This window comes from Sturnus vulgaris, chromosome 1, assembly GCF_052056855.1.
Source record: "Sturnus vulgaris isolate bStuVul1 chromosome 1, bStuVul1.hap1, whole genome shotgun sequence".
Taxonomy (NCBI): Eukaryota; Metazoa; Chordata; class Aves; order Passeriformes; family Sturnidae; genus Sturnus; species Sturnus vulgaris.
In genome coordinates, this window is record NC_142243.1 from 137,380,588 (window position 1) to 137,387,319 (window position 6,732).

Sequence of the window (6,732 nt, forward strand, 5' to 3'; positions counted from 1 at the left end):
CCATTTTGAGTAGAGCTGCACAGGGAATGAGTCCTGTGTGCCATTTATAATAGCAGCTTTAAATCAGGTTGTGATGGCAAATGATTGCCACAAAGCCAGCCACAACCTTTTTGCCACTACTGAGTGGGGAAAGAAGTCAGGAGGGGACTCACACTCTCACATCTGTGCAGCAGATGCCAACACAATTTTCACCCCCTTGCTATCCCCAGTGTTCCTGGAGGGAGGGGAGCAGGACACAATCCTGTTATCCCCAGTGTACCCAGAGGGAGGGCAGTAGGCACAGAGGAAACCAGCTGAGGCCTCCCCTCTGGTATCTGCTTTGATTCTGCCCTGTTGTCTCCTCTCACTACTTGCTGGTCTCTTCCTGCTGGCCCCCAGCAACAAGCGTGCTCTACCAGTAATGGGTTTTCAAAAAGGGTGAAGGGAGAAGGTGACACCAAATCTGTCTAAGCTAGGCAAGGTAACTGGGAGTCTTGGAAGCTAGATCCCAGGAAAGCTACAGAAGGCTAACCAGGGAAGCTGTGGAACAGTCCTTCAAAAATATGTGCCAGGTGATGCAGTCCAAGAGAATCAATTAAAAAACACTGTGAGTCAAGGATAAAAGTTTACAAGTTTAATGTCACATCTCTGCAAAGTATTTCTGCAATTCAGTGTATTCACCTCACCAAGATTGCACATCAGCCTCTTGCAGGTACACCATGCCTTCTACCCTGAGCTCTGCCTGGCAGAGACTTGCAGAAATGACTGCTGCATACCACAGAAATGTGCTGGGTGGGTTTGATTTGTAGAGAGCATATAATTTGCTTCCTATCTCTTTTTAAACCCATTACATCCCTAACAATGGAAACTGTCAGCTGAAGTGATTTTGTCAGCCAAATTTGAGAAGCTGCATTTTTTATGACCATTAAAGTTTCCTGTAACTTCTCACTTGAATTTTTCCATGCCTAAGAACATGGGGTTTTTATTTCTCAAATTCCAAAATAAGCACCAGCAGTGATAAAAACTTGTCAGCTCAACAAGAAAGGAACTGAGGATTTGTTCCCTGGGTTACTTCTATTCTTTTAATCTAATGAATGTTTAGTATAAAATGCACAGACAATTACATAGTTACACTATGTAATTCCCATTTTTCCCCACGTGGGTTTCATTTGCATTACCCACAGAGGCAGTCCTTCATCAGTAGGAGAAGAAATGTTTCCCAAAGCTTAAATTCACCCCAGTGGTTGTGGTATTTTTCCAGGTCATGTAAGGTGCACAGGCCAAGAAGGTGCTGAACTTCAAATTCCCCTGAAGCATATTCTCACCTTCAGCAGAAAATGCTCAGCTGGGTCTAAGTGGGAGGAGGCTTACAGCAGCCTGATGCTGGTGTGTCAGCTTTCACTACCCACACGTTTTAAGTAGACCAATGCAGTGCTCTTTTGGGAGGGAGGTGGCTCACCCACCAGGCAGGGAGAGCAGCCAGCCAATAGGTATCTTGAGATCCACCTTGCCAGATAGGATCCCAAGTGATTTGCTTTTATTAAACCCATAGTTTCTTCAGAAAATCACTCTTAGTTGGACACTTCCCTGCCATTTGTGTGCTGTCAGTGTATAAGCATTAAGGACAGCATCCTTTTCCTCCATGCTGAGCAGAGCATGTAGTAGAGGATTGGTCAAGAAGCACGGGACTCTCTAATGATTCTGAGGGGCAGAATGAGTAGATGATTTGATGGAACTTTGGGGCAACATACAGAGTAACTCTTTTCAGCATTGTTTCTAAAACTGTTCTGCAGTCTCTTTCTGCATAGCTCCTTTCTCTGTATACATCCTTACCCTTCTGATGTTTTTTTCTGTACTACTTTTTTTGTCAGTACAGAAATACAGTTCTGCTTAATATGTTTTGATTCCTGTTATATGCTGATATAACAGAAAAAACAATTGAATGGCTACAATGGCTTAATCCCTATTCTGGTTTTGTGGATGTTAAGAAATCTGGGAGATTGTATTTTTTATTTTGGAATGCATTTCTCATCCTTCAATCCCTACCCTCCTGTTCATAAAAGATTTTGTGGATGAAAGGCAAAACTATGCATGCCCTGCTTCAAATGCTGCTTACCTTTCATAACTGCATGCATCAACAAGTTGGATAAATATTTTTTTCCCGGAGTAAGGGATGAGAGAAAGATGGAAAGAACAACACGTGACAAATCTCAGTGAGTTCACTTAATGCATAGTGAAGGCATACAAATACTTAGAAAAGCAGGCAAAGAGGAGACAAGGATGAAGAAGCATTGAGTGTTCATGATCAAAAGGGCCCCTACTGAGTCCTTTATAGGCAGGACAGGTTATTTTGTGACTACTGCTACTTAAAACAGGGTATGACAGGATCTAGTCTTCAGTTAAACATTGGTGTGGCTCTATGCTAAGATGCCAAATTGCAAGAGTAAGTACAATTTCTCATCAAAGTGCCCTGTTAAAAAACAAAGCAGATAAGAGACCATTTCCCATCTAATGTAGTTGAGTACCTGATGCTACAGAAAGCTGGCCCTTCTGCAGAATAATCAACAGTTCTATAATTTTTCTTTTTTTTTCTTTCCAGTTCAAATTCTCTGAGACTAGTGTCATATTCCTGACTTGCTCTGTGCCTTATGGTAAAGTTGTACATTGCCCTCCTTTAAGATGCTAGGATTGCTAATTTATAAATTATATATATATATATACAATATAGATATATGTAAGTGATGTACTGTTTTAGATAAATTTCCTCATTCCTTTGAAGAAAAAATAAATTGATTAAAACAATTTTGCTTGTTTTCGATAGATTTGTAGAGTCACAGAACCAGTTAAGTTTGAAAATACCTCTAAGATTGAGTTCAAACATAAACCCAGCACTGCTAAGTTGATCACTAAACCATACCCTTAAGTGCCACAATCACGTCTTTTAAATACCTCCAGGGTATTCCCTGGCAGCCTGTTCCGCAGCATAACAATTCTTTTGGTGAAGAAATGTTTCGAAATATCCAATATAAACCAAGGAGGTCAGTCCCTCTCAAACTACCACTTGTTACCTGGGAAAAGAGACTGACTTCTACCTCCCTATCACCTCTTCTCAGGTAGTTGTAGAGAATGATAAGGTCACCTCTGAGCCTCCTTTTCTCCAGGCTAAACACCCCCAGCTCCCCTAGCTGGTCCTCATGGGACATGTGCTCCAGACCCTCCCCTATCTCCATTGTCCTTCTCTGGACTCACTCCAGAACCTCAATGTCCTTCCTGGGGGACAATCCCTGCCCTGGTCCTGAAGGCCACACTATTGCTGATACAGGCCAGGATGCCATTGGCCTTCTTGGCCACCTGGCCACACAGTGGATCACATTCAGCTGCCATCAACCAGCACCCTCAGGTCCTTTACCACTGGGCAGCTTTTCAGCCACTCTGCTCCCAGCCTGTAGCACTGTTGCTGTGACCTAAGTGCAGGACCAGAATTTGGCCTTGTTGAACCTCACAAGTTGGCCTCAGCCCACTGATCCAGTCTGTCCTTACTTCTCTGAAGAGCCTTCATTTCCTCAGCAGATCAACACTGCAACTCAACCTGGTGTTGTACAGTGGGAAAAAAATGAGATATTTTTCCTAAATTTCATCTCTGTTTTGATACTTTCAAGACAGCAATTCTGAATTCAACAAAAATCAGAGCATTTATCATTATTACCTTCAATTGAAATCTGAAATTAAATATTTTATTCCATCCCCACCAAGTGTTCTCTATCTCAAAAGTAGTCCAGAGCTGGCAGCTCAGATCTAGTATTCCCACACACACAAATTTCTTTCTTATCACCCTCCTTCTTATATTGGTTCACTATAACGTTCCCCTGTGGTTTTGTAGATGAACCTTTGAGCTTGGACTAGTGAGAAAACCAGGATTAATCACCTGCAGGACAGGATTCTCTCTTTTTCCTTCACTCTCAGGAGTAAAGACAGCATCCTTGAAAGAGTGGATTGCTGTTTCTGATCCCTTCAATTTACTTTGTCTGTGATGATGATCCTTCTAGCTGTGAGAAACAGTCATTTGCCTACAAAATTGAAAGAGGACAACATCATCAAAGCAAAACTATTGGTATAAACAAGTAAGTTGAGTCAGGCACATCTCACTGAGGAGGCATACCTCTCTAAAATGCACAAACTTTTAAGCACTTCCTCAACTGCAGGGGTCCCTGTCCCCTTTTCCCTTTGCCTGAGTGCTCAGGAATTCACATTCTTTCCGACCATCTACCATGCTAAAACTGACACCTCCTTTCCCCTTCCCTTTCTATCCCTCTGAGAACTAAGGACTCCAAGTAACAAGCATCATTTCACTCCTCTTTTTCTCCCTTCCATGTTGAAGAGGCCTGGCCTCCTGCTAGCTACATCTTTGTCTACATAACATAAGTGCATGTTCTTATGGATGAAACAGTGGTTGAAGCAAAACATTATTTTGTTTCTCACACAAGTCCATGCCAGAGTTAATTTCATTTTTTCTGCTTTCTGACTCAGTTTAAAAAGTCTTTTAGGCCTGTATGGAATATTAAAGTTACTTAAAGTTGCAACATTTGTAAGAGAAAACATTAAAACTGGTTCCCTAGAGAAGTGGTCATACAACCATATCTGCCAGAGTTTGGCAAGAAACGTTTGGACAATGCTCTCAGGCACATGCTGGGATATTTGCGGCTGTCAGGTGCAGAGCCAGGAGCTGGACGAGATGATCTTTGTGAGTCCCTTCTAACTCAGGATATTCTATGATTCTATGAAGAATAAAATGCAGAAGTGTCTCAGAAGTATTTGTAATATGGGAAGAGAGAAGAGGAAGGCCGTGGTCCCCATCAGTTTGAATGAACGTAGAGCAATGTACAGAAGAAATTCTGTTTGCCTCTCCCTCCTCAGAATCAGAATTGTCAGTGAGATAAATGATTACAAATACTGGAAAGGACAGGTGGGGCATAGTTAAGTAAACTTCATGGATCAGGGAACTTACGGACTTCCAGAACCAAATGCTGACATGCAGACCTGTGACTTCCTTTTTAACAAACTTGGGAGTAGACAAAGAATACAGCAGCTTACAGTGTTTTGAAGAGCTGTTTCCGATGTAATTTAGTTATTCTTAGTGTTAACATTGAAAAGATACAACCAAACTACTACAAAGGACTAAAGATGCTGTGTAGCATCCAGACACTGTTAGCAACAATATTTTTAAACTGCAAAGTAGAAGCAGTTTTCAAAGCAGAGTTGTGAACAGAGATAATTTTAGAAGTAATGAATATCCTTCAGCAGCAGCAGCAGCAGGAGGTATCTCAGTGGGCAAACCAGGTCATGATCAGAGCCTGACCCCAGAAACAACATGCTGAACAACAGAAGAGTAGCTGAAAGTTACAGTCAACAATCCTTGTCTACAATTCTGATGCCATTATGCTAAGATTATGGCCCATGTTATTATTTGCTGAACAGGCATGTCATTGCAAATGAAAATTCTGAAAATTAATGGATTAAGATGTGTGTGTGTGTGTGTGTGTGTGTGTGTGTGTGTGTGTGTATTCAGTGTGAAAAAATAATTTATGGACATTTAATTAAAAAAAAAAAAAGAAAAGGGGGTTACCCAGCTTTTTAAAATTAGAAAATGTAATTTTGCAGCATTGCTACACAGAAGCATTAACTTGTACTTTAGTGTAGAGTTCACTTGAAGTGTGTAAATAATCTTGGAAAAATTGGTGCTGAGAGAATTTTAGTCTGAAAATCCTGTTTTCATGACAGTACAAATACAGAGCTGGGAAGGTTCATATATTAGAGCTCAAATTGACCACTTTAAGGAAAAGCACAACCATGAGTTCAAGCACATAGGGACTATCAGCCAGACCTCTGTGTGCAGAGGGAAGACCTCTGCTTGATCAGCCTAGAGTAAGTGATCACAACTGAAGTGTCCACAAGAGATGTGTAAATATCCAGATATGGAACTGTGCCTACATAACACGAGTCACTGATCCTTGGACCACCGCAGGAGAAGAAAAGTATCAGTATGCAAGACTTATGATCTGTTCATAATAATAGATTATAGAACGACAGAATTGTTTTGATTGGAAGAAACCTTTAAAAGTCAGCCAGTCCCAACTCCCCTGCCATGGGCAGGGATACCAGCTTGCCCAGAGCCCCATCAAACATGGACTTGAATGTTTCCAGGCATGGGAAATCTCCGGGCAAATTGTTCCGGGGTTTCACCACCCTCATTGCAAAACACTTGCTTATATCCAAACGAAATCGACCCTCCCTCAGTTTTAAAACCACTATGTCACAAATCCTACACTGGCCTGATAAAGAACCGTGTTGCCTAAATAACATTGCTGGTTAGAACTGTTCCATAGATTATACCTGTACTCAATATATTTTTTTTATCCTACCTGGGGTTGGGTCTGGTGCTATAAAGAACAGAGCCAGAGTTTGCTGGAGCTCCCGGGGACGTCTCCGCTCCGTGACTGCCGCGGTGGCTGCGCCTGCGGCGGAGCGAGCCTGGGCGGACTCAGTGCCAGCGCCACAGCGGCCCCTGCCGGCACAGAGCGGCCCCTGCCGGCACAGAGCGGCCCCTGCCGGCACAGAGCGGCCCCTGCCGGCAATAGAGCGGCCCCTGCCGGCAATAGAGCGGCCCCTGCCGGCACAGAGCGGCCTCTGCCGGCACAGAGCGGCCCCTGCCGGCACAGAGCGGCCCCTACCGGCAATAGAGCGGCCCCTGCCGGC

The 6,732-nt window shown here is 43.0% G+C and overlaps 1 protein-coding gene across 2 annotated transcripts in view; it reads right to left on the minus strand.

The window, feature by feature from the left end:
- The window catches only part of LRP12 (LDL receptor related protein 12), a 99,162-nt gene extending 92,654 nt beyond the window's left edge, over positions 1–6,508 (minus strand). The window contains exon 1 of one of the 2 annotated variants that reach the window (XM_088178068.1): positions 6,399–6,508. The gene's annotated coding sequence lies outside the window, so the exon portion shown is untranslated. The remainder of the gene's footprint in view (positions 1–6,398) is intronic. The other variant, XM_088178073.1, reaches the window with a different exon arrangement.
- Between the last annotated feature and the right edge of the window lie 224 nt (positions 6,509–6,732).